Genomic DNA, 16,782 nt, shown 5'->3' with positions numbered 1-16,782 from the left:
CATCCACAGCTCTCCCCTCGTCCAGCCAGCCTGTCATCCCTTCATAGAAGGCTATGAGGTTCGTCAGACATGACTTCCCCTTGGTGAATCCATGCTGACTGCTCCTCAACATCTTCTTCTCCTTCATATGCCTGGAGATTCTCTCTAGGATGAACCGCTCCATCACCTTTCCAGGGACGGAGGTGAGGCTGACCGGCCTGTAATTGCCCAGCTCCTCCCTCTTGTCCTTTTTGAAGACTGGAGTGACGTTGGCTCTCCTCCGGCACCTCCCCTGCTCTCCAAGACCTCTCAAAGATGATGGAGAGGGGCTGAGCAATAACCTTGGCCAATTCCCTCAGCACTCTTGGGTGCATCCCATCTGGGCCCATAGATTTTTGAGTGGCCAGTTTGCCTAAGTGATCCCTAACCCAATCCTTCTCAACCCGTGGAAGGTCTTCCTCTAGTCCATTTATATCACTTCTACTGGAGCCCTGCAGTTCATGGGGGGTCGCCTTAGCAGTAAAGACAGAGGCAAAGAAGGCATTTAGTAACTCTGCCTTCTCGGCATCCTCCATCACCAAGGCCCCTTCCCCATTCAGCAGTGCACTAACATTTTCCCTCGTCTCCTCTTGCTGTTGACATACTTACAGAAACCCTTCCTGTTGTCCCTGACTTGCCTCACCAACTCTAATTCCACCYGGGCTTTGGCCTTCCTCGTTTCGCATCTTCAATCTCTGACAATGTGCCTGTATTCCTCCCACGTGGCCTGTCCCTTCTTCCACAAGCTGTACACTCTTTTTTTCTCGTTCACTTTGCCCAGCAATTCCTTACCCATCCATACAGGTCTCCTGCCCCGCTTACTCGACTTCTTTTTTGTGGGGATACACCTATCCTGAGCTTGGAGGAAGTGGCGCTTGAATATCAGCCAGCTCTCCTGGACCCCCTTTCCTTCTAGGACCCTGGCCCAGGGGACTGCTCCAAGGAGCTCCCTGAAGAGGTCTAAGTCAGCCCTCTTGAAGTCCAGGGTAGCTATCCTACTTCTCGCCCCACTTCCTCCGCGCAAGATCGTGAATTCCAACATCTCGTGGTCACTGCAACCCAGACTGCCCCCAAACCTCACATTTCCCACTAGACCATCTCTGTTTGCTAGTATCAGGTCTAGCAGCGCTCCTCCCCTTGTTGGCTCCTCAACCACCTGTGTCAAGAAGTTATCTGCAATGTTCTGCAGGAACCTCCTGGACTGTCTGTTCCYGGCTATGTGGTTTTCCCAGCAGATATCAGGGTGGTTGAAGTCCCCCAGGAGGACCAGGGCCTGTGATCGGGAGGCTTCCCACAGCTGCCCGTAGAAGGCTTCGTCCACTTCCTCGTCCTGGTCRGGAGGCCTGTAGTAAACTCCCACCACCGTGTCGCCCCTGTTGGCTTGAACTCGCCTGAAGATACTGGAAGAACCACCTTGTGAGGATGACCATAGCCCAGTCTCATAGACCTTTCCAAAGGGTATAAAGGACGGAGTCTAGCAGTGATGAGTTGAGGAGGGATAGGGAACACTAGACCAACTCCTCTGGCTGGACTGTGATGTGAACATCCCTTCACTCCCCTTAACCTGGGACACTGGGCTAAGGTGACTCCTCGTGAGGTTGAACTTTCAGGGTGTAGAAACACTAGCATACACTTTTCACTCCTTGCAAGGTTGAGAATCCCCTGAATACTCTGGGTGTAGTAAYGCCATAACAACCTGTTTTTATTATTTAATTTTATTTCAGCTTCTTATTTTTATTACTTTTTTTTTTCTTGGAATGAGCAATGTACTCCATTCCAGTTCCTGCTTACTAATTGATCAGCTGAATCCTATAACAAACATGCCAATTAATGTTGGATGTTATTATTGAAAAGATCTTGTGCTGGTGAATAAAAAGAATCAACTAACTCAAGCCCCTCTATATTATTTTCCTGTCTCCCTTTAATGGCAGATTACACAACAATGCGTCTTGCCTGGACACTGAGAAATACAAGGAAACGGTTAAATGAGGTTTGTTGTACAAACAGTTATGAGATAAGCTCATATTCATAGCGACTGTTGATGCCACTGCTTTACAGGGGACAAGAGAAAGAGATACTATGGAGCACATATTAGTCAGTCAGAGGGACCGAAGCAAAAATGTGTCTTAACAGTCTGCTTTGACATAGAAAAAAAAAAAAAAAAGATTAAAACTTGCAAGATAGAGACAGAAAGCCAAAAAGGCAAGGCTTGAGATTGGTTGTTTTTGAAGACTGCAATTGCAGATATTGCCCCAGAGAGCACGTCAAAATCTTCTGGCACATGTGTGCATTGCTAGTTGGAGCTCTAGAAAGTTCAGATAAACAATTTAGCTTAAATGTGGAGCAACAGCAAAGAACAGTACAGAGTTGAATGGAGTGAAAAAAAAGGATATAGCAATAAATTATTCATGAGAATAAAGTATCTTTCAAGTGAATCATTGTTGAACTGGTAACTGTGATAAACAGAACCAACAGATATTTAAAATAAATTATTCTTCATAGGTTATAAATAAGAGTAGGGAAATTTTCCTGAGAAAAGGTATATCACTAAAATATAGTGGGAACACTGAAGTTGTCTTTTAGAAAGGCAATGAGAGACTACTCTGAGTCTCAGCTTCCTATTCATATTAAGAAAAATATTTAAGCTGCATTCACTGAACACAATTACAGATGCTTTCAAAGATCTTGAAATATTTAAGTACTTAATCTTTGCACCATCTCTGTTAAATAGATGTTTCTTTGCAGCCCCTTTTTACGTAGGAGAAACATCTTTGAAAATCTCAATTTATAAAAGTGGTTTTGTTTCTTTCATGTGGTGGCTGGAAGCTGCATAACATCCTGCAGAGATGACTTTGCAGGTGCAGCTTTGTAGATGCGCACACAAATGAGAGGTTTTCAGCTCTTTGATTATTGCTGCCGGTCAGGCCAATATTCACTACTGGCTTCAAAGCACAGATGCAATTAAGTAAAGGGACAAAACCATATCTGCAAATTTCCAGTCCAGCCAGAGGCTCCTTCAAAGTTCATCCAGGAGAAAAGGGGCCCTGCTTGTGACTGCACATCATGAGCAGTTGGCTGTGCTGAGAGCAGAATTTGCAGGTTCTTGGCACTTCACCTGCAGCTCAATCTATTGATGGATGCTGCTTTTCTGAGCCAGATTTCCAAGGCAGGGTGAAAGAAGGGAAGGCAGCAGATTTATTTAAAACTTGGTATTTTGGCACAGAAAATGTATAGAAAAAAATTGTAAGATTTACAGCAAGAGTACAAAATTCACCCATAACTTTAGACCAAAGAATAACTATATGATTTAACACTAGACTGGGAAGTTTGGTAAAAAAGAATATGAAAATAATACATCTAGATGGATGAAMTTCAGCATTCTTAGTTCTTCATGGATGATCTGAAAGACAAGTCACCTGGACTTTAACTAAATTTTTAGAAGTTTTGAAATGAAAATGGACTGGCAAGCAGCAAAAAGGGGAACAAAAGGAGAAAATGGGCCAACTTCTGCTCCCAAAATACATGCACACAAATCTGCTCGGCCTTTCTGGGCATTCTTCTTGAGCACTGGAAGCAGAAGATAAAAATGGGGCAATATTTGATGAAGCTTATTTCCAGTAAAACAATAAAATAGAGCCACTAACAAGACTAGATAGGGTAGGACTACTGGGTATTGTAGAAATGTGTCTTACTGCTGAAAAAAATACTAGTAAAAGTCCAGTGTGGTGCAGTCCTCACACGACAGACATTAGGAATAGTTACTGACTTGTGGACTGGATAGGCTCACCAAATCTTTGAAACTTAGGATAAAACTTAGTCAACTGGAGAAACCACTGTGGCCACTGGTCTCCCCCAGGGCACAGTACTGGGCCCAGTGCTGTTCAACATGTTCATCATGGACTTAGACAAGGGCACAGAGTGCACCCTGAGCAAGTTTGCAGATGATACCAAGCTGGGTGGAGTRGCCRACACTCTGGAGGGCTGTGCTGCCATCCAGAGGGATCTGGACAGGCTGGAGAGATGGGCAGAGAGGAACCTCATGAGGTTCAACAAGGACAAGTGCAGGGTCCTGMACCTGGRGAGGAATAACCCCAGRCAYCAGKACAGATTAGGGGTYGACCTGATGGAAAGCAGCTTCACGGAGAGGGATCTGGGAGTCCTGGTTGACACCAAGTTAACCATGAGTCAGCAGTGTGCCCTCGTGGCCAAGAAGGCCAATGGGATCCTGGCTGCATCAGGAGGAGTGTTGCCAGCAGGTCAMSGGAGGTGATTCTGACCCTCTACTCAGCTCYGGTGAGGCCTCACCTGGAGTACTGGGTGCAGTTCTGGGCTCCCAAGTTCAAGAGGGATGTGCAGCTTCTAGAGAGGGTCCGCTGGACAGCGACAAAGATGATTAAGGGACTGGAACATCTCTCATATGAGGAGAAACTGAGTGAGTTGGGCCTGTTTTCTCTGAAGAAGAGAAGGCTGAGAGGGGATCTGATTAACGTGTAGAAGTTCGGGGAATGTAGAGAGGAAGGGGACAAGCTCTTCTCAGTGGTGGCCAGTGATAGGACAAGGGGAAATGGATGTAAGTTGAAACAGAGGAAGTTCCTTCTGGAGGAAGAACTTCTTTACTGTGAGGGTGACAGAGCAGTRGAACAGGCTGCCCAGGGAGGTTGTGGAGTCTCCTTCTCTGGAGGTCTTCCAAACCCGCCTGGATGCCACCCTGTGCTACATGCTCTAGGTGTGCCTGCTTGAGCAGGAAGGTTGGACTAGATGATCTCTAGAAGTCCCTTGCAACCTTAAACATTCTGTGATTCTGTGTAAACCAGGAAAAAATATTAATAATAATAATAGTCATAAAGCACTGCACAGTGATATAGATACATAATGCACATACATACAAAAAYTGTAAGCCTGCAGGTATTTGATAATAGTGAAAATCCAAGAGAGGAAACGTTTGCTGCAGTTGATAGCAGGGTAACAGTTACAGGGGAAAAGATTAAAACAAGCCTGGCTTAATGTGTCCTTCACAAAAGGGATCCTCCACAAGGAAATTTAGAAAAAAAGAGCTCAATAAAATGAATGAAAGCATAGGATAAGTTTKTGCTGGAATACTGTTCCAACAGCTCCATTAGGAGGTTTTAAAGAACTGCTTACTTTGCTTATAAAATTCTTTTGACAAAGAGAATTTTTAGTCGAAGCAAATTATTAGACCCTCACTATCTGTATCCCACTCAAACACCTGACTGGTCCTCCAGTGCCATAGTTCCTTGGCATTGTGAGGGACTAATATCATCACATCAGAATTCTTACCTAGTTGCCCCAGAAGTGGGTTTTTTGGTTCATTTTATACTGACATAATTAGAGCAAGCAATACACTAACTCTTTTGYATTTCTCCAAAGCAGAAAGTAGCTGTAACACATGTTAACCAGTTGACTAAACTGCTTTTATAACTATTTTGCTTTGTTAGTRTTTTTGTGTGGCCAGGGCATAGCTCAGAGGGAAGGGAATGGAAGCGGGCCTCCTTGCTACTTATGTAAATGACAACCCAAGGCACAGGGCAATGCTGCTCCTAGGATCTGTTTGTAGCAACACTGGGTGCCTGTGGAGGGCTCAGTGCTATTCACAGCATGGGAATCTCTGCTTGAAGGGATTTATGACCCTTTCTCCGCTAACAGTCCTTGGGCTAGATTTTCAAAGGCAAGTGATATGGCTGGTGGGGTTCACCAAAGCATAGACAAACTCTAGGAATTCAACTTTCACCAAAAGTTAGTGTGTAGAAAAATGTTTTAGATCCTCAAAGGTGCTCTCCTGCTGATACAACTGTCTAAGTTTTGCCAGTCTGCACTGAGGGCCAGATTAGATGGCTATGAGAGAACATATGAAACAACATATAATCATAATTTCACATATAGTAACAACATCTAGATTATATAAATATATAAGATGTCTAAGCATCAGTCTACAAACCCACTTGAGTTCAGCTGAAATCTGGGAACATAAATATTTTTGATCATCCAGCTTAAAACTCCTATTTCAGGTCAAAGTTCTTTGCCATAACAAAAAATGGTAGAACAGAGTGACTGAAGATATACTTCTTAAATCAAATCTGTTCTTGATTGTTTCTCAAACGTGTGTAAATATTAGGTGGGTTAAGACCTGATCAAGCCTCTGTCTTGTCTCAGGATCCTTCCCAGAATCCAGCCTGAACTAGGTTGAGCAGTCACACTGTCAATGTTTCCAGATGCTCTAAGAGTGGTGAGATGTTTTCTAGCCAATTTAGTAGTGAATAGCTGCTCAAGGGAGCACATTTCAAACAGTGGTGACACTTTTAGAGAAGTTGTAAAATTGAAAAGATGATGCATTTCTTAGGCCTAGAGTGAATTTTATAAGGAATTCAGGTCAGTGCCTCATCCATGTTCTTGAAGGTCTTCCAGTAATTTTAATCTGGGCTTTTTATCCTTGTGGACATCATCTTCTAAAAGGGCAAACTCATAGTTTTATGCCAAGTTTAGAACTTGACTGGGTATCTTCTTTTCTGTCAGCTCCTTCTAGAATGGGTTGCCATAGGCAGGTGATCTTCCCTGTGATAAAACCTTCAGCATTCATGAAAGACTGAATCAGCAAAAATAGAGCACCATCCCAGACAGAAAAGGCACTGCTAGAAATCTTTGTCACTAAATATGTACTTGGTTAACCTGATTACAACTTTTGAAAACTGTTGACTCGGTATATGTCCCATTTTAACAGGCACAGGGCCAAAGCCACATGCTCTGACAGGACTGAGATGCCACATGACGTGGTACTATAGGGCAAATCTGTTCAATGCAATTTGAAAACTGGCACCATCAGGCATCATCAACTGGCAGACAGCTCTGTCTCAGGACAGATAAAATAGGAAGTGTTCAAAAGACATCATAGCTCAGCTGATGCACCTTGTTATGGAATACRGAGAAAAAACAGGTAAATGAAGGTGTCATTGCATGGCAGTTATAAGAATTGCTGACATTTTAAATAGTGCATAAAACTTAGTTGTTTTTAGAAGAATTAAATTAAATGAAATCTTCCCACATATGAATTTTACCAGTTTTAAGACTTCTTGAGAAGATGCTGGCTGTGGTATAGGTATCTTTTTTGTTGTTTCAGTTTGCTGTGAAGGCCCTGAATGGCATGGGGAGAATACAAGCACAATATGCTACTGAARGACATTCAAAGAGTGAAAGCAGAGTCACTTTGCTACTTGTATAGCTTTGACTTATTATGTACAGAGGGATGCATTCAGAATTGTGAATATAATGCTAATAGGCACACTAAAGATAGGGGACAGATGAAGGGAAGAAAAAGTGAACACAGGAAGGAAAATTCAATAGCAGGGCAAAAATATAGTAAGTGGTTTGAAAAGAGCTTTGCATCTCTCCATGGGGCATGCATATGTGGATGGAATGTCTACAGTCAGAAAGTGTTTCTATCTAATTAAAACATTTTCAGATTTTCCATGTCCTCTAAATGACCAAAAAATGTCAAGATCTCCTCTATTCGAAGCATTCAGTGGCACATGCACACACAAAAGGAAAAGAAGTTAGCAAAGACCTAATGCTAAAAGATATTCAATATTTGCTGAAAGGAATTCAGTGTATAACACAGGATTGGGTCATATCAAAACAGACTGATATCAATGCTGACTGCAATGTCATCTATGAAGACTAATTCTGTAATCAGTGAAGTTGGTCTACATTTGTATCACTGTAAGTGGTCAACAGAATTCATTGCACTATTTCCAGCTCAAGCCATAGAATGACAGTTTCAAAGATACTTGTTTACACCAAAAATAAATAATCATAGCCTTGATACGCACAGAAAGGCAGAGGTAAAAAATGATTGCAATACCTAGACTGACATGAAGAAGTGACTTAGAGACTACTCACATCAACCCTAAAACAGATGAGCCATCCTACCCTATCTATATCACGCGGTGACTCCAAAACCACCTTTTCAGGATCTTTTCTCAACCTCTCGCCACAGCATAGACTATCACAGATTCTACTTAGATTTCTCCAGAAAGTAATCTCCTTGCAGTTGCAAAAAAAGAAAAACACTGTGAAATGTATGAAATGTAAGGACAAAAAGTTCCTTATAGTCTCAAAGGAGCTGACAGAGACTTAACCAGCCAACTTCCACAACTGTACCTGTGGTAGGTAAGTATTATCGTCTCTACATGTTTCCATGACTCACCAGTCTGAAGACATATGGCAGAGTCGAGAGTGACACATAATGAGAGGCACAAGCAGGAATTCACAAACTAACTGCCACCATCCACTTCTGTACGAGAGGGGGAAAGTCATGACTGTGACTGACTCCATCTACTCAGTACGGATTATGAAAATTATAGCACTGACTCCAAGAAGTCTCGTAAGTAAAATGTTCAACTTCTGCAGTTGCAAGCAACCTTTTTTTTTTTTTTTTTTTTTTGTAATGCCTTTTGATCAGGACAGAAAAAAAAAAAAGCTCTGACTTACACAAGCAAGCAAAGCAGAAATCCACATGAAAAGCTCTTGTAAAACTCATGTCCAGCTAAGCCATATTTAAGCCATATTTGCCTCAGAGGGTTGGATGCAAGGATTTGTAGCAGAAATTACAAAAGGGTATAAAATGGAAAAAACCTTGTTTACATCCTTGTCTGTCCTATTGTTTTGGGGGGCAACCTGCACCTTTGTCACAACCTTTTTTATTTAAATCTTCCAGAAATCCAGCAGCCCAATAAGACTAGAAACTGCAGTGGAGTCCCAGAAGTCTTTCCAGGAGGTAGACAGTGTTTGCAGGAGGGACTTTCTCTGACCCTGAGATGGAAAAGACTGAGTGATTTACACCCTAAAACATCTTATTTCTTCCCATAGATGATAAAAGGCTGTTAGATGACTAGCTCAGGGGGAATTCAATGTCAACCTCGAAATTCTGGAAAGATGAATCTTACCCCGCCATCATGATTTGAAAATCCATCAGTCTCCAGTAAAACTGATAACATGGTAAGAAGATTCTCTCTTCCTCCGCTATCCTTCATTATTTCACTCAATCCAAAGATAATTAGACCACTTGCAAGTATGTTTGCATTTATATATGTGTGATATCTAGATATAGATATCTGTATATCTATATAGATATAGACACACACATAGATATCTATATAGATATAGATATATAGATATAGATACACATAGTTACTCTTCACTCTCCATCTTTACTACAGGAAATTCTGCTCCTTTCAAATAAGAACAGAAAAAAATCTGGAAAAAAAAAGTCTTAATAGAGATGATGTGTACAAACATTCTCATGACAACTTTTCATTTATGCGTTTCCTTTACATTTGTTTGACTTTCCTCTTCAAAGCTTTAACCTTTCTATATTTATCATTTTCACTTTCTGTGATTTTTTCCTCAATGGGCTGGTTTTGAATTCCATTCCTTCAGACCATCTCCTTTACCTTTTTGGCCTGCCTTGACCTATTTATTTTTCTTGGGACAAAAATTTCTTCCAGTACCTTTCATCAAGATGCTGACAGTCCTATCTCTCCGAGTCCTATTCCTAACTTTTACAGCTATCTAGAAGAAATCAGGTCAAGCTTAGTCATCCCAAATCTATCATCTAGCATCTACACYGCTTAATCACTCTTCTAAGTGGTGTCAGTGAGCTGTATGCCTCTGTGCCACTTAATGTTTGTATGAAACATGTTTTATAGAACGATGTATAGAATATTCCATGAACGGATCAGAGAGAAAGTGACCTTCATTAAGCCAAAGAGATATTGAATAGCCAGTCAACTACAGGAGATGACACTGTGATCTAACATAGTAAGACCACTCATTTCAGCTAAATGAGTCTTCGCTCTGCCAGTCTCCAGACTACCTTAAATAAGTGTGAGGGGAAAAGTAGTACATAGATTTTGAGACTAAAGACTAAACCTTTTCAAGACTCTCTGAGAGACTTCCTAAAGGAAATCACCTCTGGTTAAGCTAATGTGTTCTGCCAGGAATAGGCTCTCTTTGATGGATGTAACCTGAAACATAAGACATGTAAGGATAAAAGAATTCCTTAGAAGATATGCATCAGGAAAGCATTTAGAGTAAGTCTGCAAGAGAAAGGGAGGCAGAGACCTTTCTGATTTAACTTTTGTGTAAGAAGAGCAAGTTCTTCAATTATGCTTGTAGAAATATTTATTTCTATGTAGTCCATTTGGTCATAAATAGTTACTGATTTTATTTGCATTTTATCTGAGGGCATGCTTCCCTAGGAATGTAACCTGAGGCACTGGTAAATCTTAAGTGCTGCCGGAAAGGAACAAGTGTCTTGAAATGACATGGTAAGGAGGAAAGCACTCTGTCATGTAGAAGGATAGTGCGATGCACACCTAAACCAGGAGACTTCTACAAATGTTCTGTAAGAGTGTCCTAATAATCTCTTTTCACCACAGACCTCTTCCAGCTTCATGTATTCCTGTCTGCAGATTCTTCCCAATGTCCCATGACTTTCTAGCAATGTCTGTATGTCTAGCAATGTCTGCACCTGGAAATAGTGATGATGTGACTCCCTGAAAAGTTCAGAAGATCATTCTTTTCACTGTGATAACTTTTTCCACTGTTGAGAATCTGACTCTCTTCTTTCACTGGATAATTCCTCTGCAGAGAGTAATGACATCCCTTCACAAAGACAAAATACCACATCTAGTGGCAAGTAATGGTATGAGGAACTATCTAACGTGTGCACGCTTCATGCTTATCTATAGAAATTTAGCCCGAGCAGTAATTCAGCTAGGGAACTGGCAAAGATATAGATGTACCTACATACAGATAATGTCCAGAAAATGTCAGTCTTAGACTTCAGAAAGGATTTAGAAGAAATAAAGAATCYGTGGCTGTACCCTGCTAACAGCCTCTGTGTATGTGTGAGCACAGATACCTCATGGACCACTATTTTCTGACATAGAGAATAGAAGCCTTGAAACAGTTCAATGAAAAAAGTCCAGTGAAGACTCTTCCACCTCATTTGCACTTTGGAGAAAACACACATATGTTCAAGACCTTGAGTAATTCAAAATCCAAAGGTAATCAAACCTTCGGTGTTGATAGCAACATGATTATCGTGACAGAATATTGATTTTGCAATATATAAATTCCATTAGTGAAAAAGCCATTGTTTTTTCTTAAGAAAAAAAATAAGCCTTGGCAGTTATTAAGCTTGCATTAATAGAAATAGAAATGGATTCAGCATTAAGAGAGGAGTATACTTTCCTCAGGTACAGTAAATGTTAACTCAGAAGTTTAATGAGCCAGTGCAATGATTTGCTGAATTCAAGAAAGGCATGTGGTATCCAGCTGGCCAAGAGTGATTTTGACTCTCTGCCACCACAAATGCAGAATTTAATGTCATTTAATGTTTGTGGAACTGGACCAAAACATGAATAAAAAAATCATGCCAATCTAGTGCAAAATAGTTGCTTGGTTTCAGGTTTTTTTACTTGTTTTTCACATCTTGCAGCTGACAATCAGACAACTTTCCCAATGACAAAGTTTGGCCTTATATCCTGCCSGTTCTGGTCCTGACTGAATGACCGCTGAGACGGTGAATTGCTGATCTAATTTCTGACTTTCTTCTATAAATGAACTGTAATAGGGATTTGGTAATTGGGAGTAGACGTTCATTTACCTCAAGAGAGAAGGAAAATTTGCCTGGCACTACAAATAATATCATTTGATTAAATGAATAAAAGCACTGCAGAAGAAACTTTCAGAATAGTTAATATATCAGGACCACCAAGTCATAAAAGAGGCCTGCTTTTTGCTTTTGAGTTTTGTTTTTTACAGGGTTCTAATTTGTGAAAATAATAGAAATAAAAAGGATACAAAGTTCACAATGGAACATATTCAGTCTGTTCATATTTAGAATATGAAATAATTGAAAATTGTACCTTTTTTGTTGGTCTTAATGTATTGCCATATGAGAGAATTGGTCCATAATTTGGCCCCTTCATGAGTCAAATGTCCCTATTAATTTGCATAACTATGACTTTCAGTTTCTCCTCTTCATTTCCATGGAACTGAAAAAGAAAGGAATATCAGCTTCCCCACTGGGTGATACATAGCCTCCAAGAATATGTCTTTCATACGTCTTTTCTCCATTTACCAAATTCATAACAACGTAGAGATGAAAACAACTTTGTGTTTCAGCGTAATTACTAGAAATATGCTCTAACATTGTTTACTGTTAAAATATTGAGACTTAGTAAAAGGATGCACTTACCAGGAGCTTAAGTTTGTAGATGGAGAAATGCCTTTGATCCCTGTTACATGCWCCAGGTGGATCAGGATGCCTAATCTTTTGGGCATCCAGGGACATCACATGCAACGGAAGCTGTCAGTGAAGACTGGGAGATGGTTCCATGTCTGGTTGCTTTCTCTGTGAGAATGTCTTGAAAATGAAGAGATTTCTTTTGCCTTTTTATCACCATCTTGCAAAAAGCACAGATGCAACTATTGGCAGGATTTCTCTTTGAGAGTATTATGAAGTTAATAAGAGTGAATCTTGGAGGTGTTTTGTTTCTGGCTTCCTGTCTTTTAGGCTTACATAAATCCTAATATAATCAACTCTCAGAAGCAGACAACGGGAAAAAAAGAAAGCAGTAACACCTCTTGTTTTATCAGTTTTCTGTTCTGCTYATTTATATACACCCCCTATACTTCTTCACTAGGAATCAACCAATTAAAGATAGTTGCTTAAAAACAGAGATGCTTAAGTGACATATATCCTTTGAATATGATTTTTTTTGATGTTTTGAACAACTATTCACACAGAAAGATCTCTCCTTTATTATTCCATAGGTCTGTGTTGACCACCAAATAAAATATCTTGAGTACAGATTAACTGTGGAAAGAGAAATCTGAGACAAAAAGAAATCATATAAATATGATTTATAAATAGATAAATATTACTGCATCTACAGAACTCTCCCCTTGTTGGCTGTTCAGTTAGCACCATCACGGTTAGGATTACGCTACCAAATCCACTACCTTTCCTTTGAAAATACTTACCTGCTGCCCTCACCAGCATGATGTCCACATTCTTGCACAAGCATCTATGCCCACTTCATTTCTTTTCCATTTTAATGTTGTCCTTCTCTCACCTGGAAAGTTTGTGTATTCAAGTGATGCACAACTAAACTGCAGAAAGTTACGCATTTGGTGATAGGTATCTGCTTCAAGCTTGGTTTAGGATCTTGACAGATTCAGAATCAGAGCAATTCAAAGAGAAAAGGGTTCTATAGTCATATAGCTACTTTTGAAAATTTAAGAAGTTTGTTCTTCCAGAAAATTCTTCAATGTCTTTGGTGTATAGCCAGTACAACAAAGTGGTGAAATACGAATATTTATAAATCATCGCTACGTCAAAAAAATTATAAACAAGCATAAGTTAGACATTTCTGCATTTTATTTTGCTTGGAAAAAAAAGATGTAGGGTAGCTGACCGAACTTAATTAGTCTAAAGTCTAAAGGACTGAAAATTGAAATTTCAGAATGTAGGCAGAATGGCAAATACACTGTGGGAAGCATAAGGGCTCCTGCACATTTATAGACCCTTTGACCTGCAATCACGCCTAATGAAAGCGCCGTTGACACAATTCACCCACCAACCATGCATCGAAAGGTTGCCATGCGCCGCTACACGCTTTCCATGACAGGTAAATTGCTTTTCTCATCCTTTCCCCACAGCTTTCCTGTCATAATGGGGCTTGTGCAAGAATTTCAGTTTTCGTGAAGGTTTGCAGGCAAGTAAAGAGCAATAAATTAAAACTGTCAAGAGCAGAACCAGTCATAAGTGYAAGCAGCTGCTCGCAGCATCAACCTCAAGACCTTTCTGGGTCCTTATAGTGCTTCCAGACATTCCGGCTGAACAGAATCAACAACTGCAAGGAATAAAACCAAACTGAAGCAAAAAGCATGAAATAATATGGAGAAATAAATAAAGACATATAAAAACTGAAAAGAAAGGAAAATCATGAAGAGGAATGAAAGTCAAAAGGAGCAGGGCAGGAATATCAAACAGAAGACTGCAAAACAGTAAGTGACTSACTTTGGGAAGCACGACCCAAAGAACACAGCAATGTGCTATGCAATTAGGATAAAGTGTTACAAGTGTTTTACAGTGCCCAGGAACTTGAGCTGACTGTATGCACAACAGCATCTGCAACAAAAGACTTGCAGCCACATCCCAGAGCCATGTGCTTATTGCCACAATGAGCATGTCTCCTATTAAAAGCAAAAGAAATTGAAAATATATAAACATATGCAATATCATAACTACGAATTGAAATTGCTGCTACCTGCTATACCACTTGGAGCCTACGAAAGGCAAAAAAAATCCTAATATTTTTGAACTGCAGATGAATTTCATACAGTCACACTATTTTTGTCATATTTGTTATTTAAATTGAATAAAAAAGGCATGTTTTCTGGCAATTCCCTCAGCCCCAAAAAAGACTTGTCTCATCTTGTTCTCTCAACAGTCCCTGCCCCACTTACATCCTTACACTTTAGACCAAAACAATAACATTATTACTGCTGCTATTTAAAATGTCCACAACCGCTATTTAAAATGTCCACATCGAAGCACACTGAACCTAAAAAGGGATGCATGTACATAGAGGATTTTTTTATAACAAACAATATTTCTGCAAGATGCTTAATAGCACTTCCTTCCTTCATATATTATGTAGCTAAGCCTTTCTGCTCTGTTTGCTATGCAACCATGCAYATTGGCGGTTTCATTAGGGGATGAAAATAAATAAGTATTTACACCATCCATTGTGTTGTGGTGAGAAAACACGAGGCAAAACAATATATGGTAAAGCAAATCTCAAGAGAACCAGTTGTTCTTTACAAGTGTCCTGAGCCTTTCCCTTATTACTATGAGACCAACTAAGCAGAATTTTGCAGTTTCCACACTTGGAGCTTCATGGACTTGTGCAGAGAAATTCAGACCTTCTGTTTGGCTATATTTCTTCTGATAGACACAAAGAAAGCTGGCCATAAAGATATGTGAAAGCAGGAAAACATATATGCCATGCATGACTAAAATTACCTCATGACCTGCAATTCTGTGCAGTCTTACATAATATTGTCCCAAAAATCACTGAGGGGCCAGAGAATATGTTCTAGCACCATCAAATTAGAATTGCTTGTTCTAATGTGACCTTGCAATTCATGCTTTACACAAACAACATCCATTTGGTGGCTTCAATGCAATAAAAAGCTAATGAAATCGATTTTTTTTCAGTATAAATCTCTATATTCGTGCTTACTTTTGTCAGCTAAGAGCTTTTGTGAATTCTAAAACATACTTTTAAGAGTCCCAAAGGGTAACTAACTAATGCCCCTAACTCTAAATATACCAGCACATCCAGAAGGAGCTACATGGCGGTTGGTATTTGTTTAATATCTGATCAAAAGACAAACAAAAATTGGCTAACAAGAGTTCCCTTACCACCCTGTTGCTAGGCTTACCCCATTGCACAGGCAAAATCACACTGCCATTATATCATCCTAGGATTCAGCTGGCAAAAGTCACCAAAAGCCCTTTAGGGAGCAATTTGAGCCTATCCAAAGGATTGGTAACTTCTCGTCTCACTCCAATTAAATGTCTGCTGCTTAGGAACTCCTGTACTTTGACTCGGCGAATGGCTGCACCACCCTGGTTACTTTGCTCATTACAGTGCCGGACACCAGGAAGCAAGGAAAATCAACTTCTTATTGTTTCGGTTCATAGAAAATATTCTAAAAATAAGCCAAAAGAGCATTTAAGCAACATTCATTTTTCCTCTTCTGCATAACTAGGATTGACCAAGGAAAACGTTCCTGATTTTTGCGTAAGATGTGCAGTACACTGCAAAATGCATAAGCAGGAAGGTGTTTTATGGAGAAATAAGACACACATTTTTCTCACCACAGATAATTCTCCACTAGATGATATCACTGCAACCACGCTGAAATAATTTGAAACATGCCAGTGAGCAGAAGCAAAAAAACTGGCCAGTGCTTTGGGTGATGTATTTACTTCGGTTCTGAAGCAAGGTGAAAAGAGCAATCTTTCTCCTCAAGTCTTAAACAGAAACTTCATTACGCTCACCTAGCTGAAATGTAACTTAGGTTGATGGTGCCACCTGGTGACAAGTTGCACCCACTGTTCCCAAACCTTGTCAAGCAAGGAGAAACACATAGGCTATAAATCTTCCCCTGGAGAGTAACCCCCTGAACACGTAAAAAGTGCATTAGCTCCAATAATTACTCACCCTAAAGAGCACAAGGGGTTGTACACACAGGATGAGAAAGAAGGAAAGAGAGAAAAACAATCAATAGCAAAGCAAATATTTATCAGCAGGCTTCATTTTAGGAAATACCCTGCAGTTTGAATTATTAGGTTGTGAAAGGATGTCTTTAATATTTCATGAAGGGAAAAGGGAGAAAAAATGACAGTGATTTACGTGAATCTTCAGGCAGGGGAGTGGGGGGTCTAGCTCAAAAACTTGTTGTTCTCTGCAGCTGTGTGGGAGACCACAGCACCACTCCACAGGATTTCCCTATCCCTGTGACTATTGTCCCTAAATGAAAATAAGCATTTGGATGACATGATTTAGTGTCTTCTCTTTGTTCCTTTGCTGTCAGTAATAACTTGCAAGAGAAAATAATTTCAAAGCCATAAATTGCCATATAGGCCTCTCAGTGGTGCAACACAAC

At 40.2% G+C, this 16,782-nt stretch overlaps 1 long non-coding RNA gene across 1 annotated transcript in view; it reads right to left on the bottom strand.

Annotated features, from left to right (window-relative positions):
• The window catches only part of LOC112943689, a 17,651-nt gene extending 5,118 nt beyond the window's left edge, over positions 1–12,533 (bottom strand). The window contains exons 1-2 of the long non-coding RNA XR_003248645.1: positions 12,296–12,533; positions 11,964–12,092 (exon numbers count right to left, since the gene is read on the bottom strand). This is a non-coding gene — a long non-coding RNA (uncharacterized LOC112943689). The remainder of the gene's footprint in view (positions 1–11,963; positions 12,093–12,295) is intronic.
• Positions 12,534–16,782: the final 4,249 nt, after the last annotated feature.

This window comes from Nothoprocta perdicaria, unplaced genomic scaffold (genome assembly GCF_003342845.1).
Source record: "Nothoprocta perdicaria isolate Ctin4 unplaced genomic scaffold, notPer1 scaffold_152, whole genome shotgun sequence".
NCBI lineage: Eukaryota > Metazoa > Chordata > Aves > Tinamiformes > Tinamidae > Nothoprocta > Nothoprocta perdicaria.
Note: the sequence above shows the minus strand (reverse complement) of the source record. Positions and strands in the feature narration are given on the sequence as shown.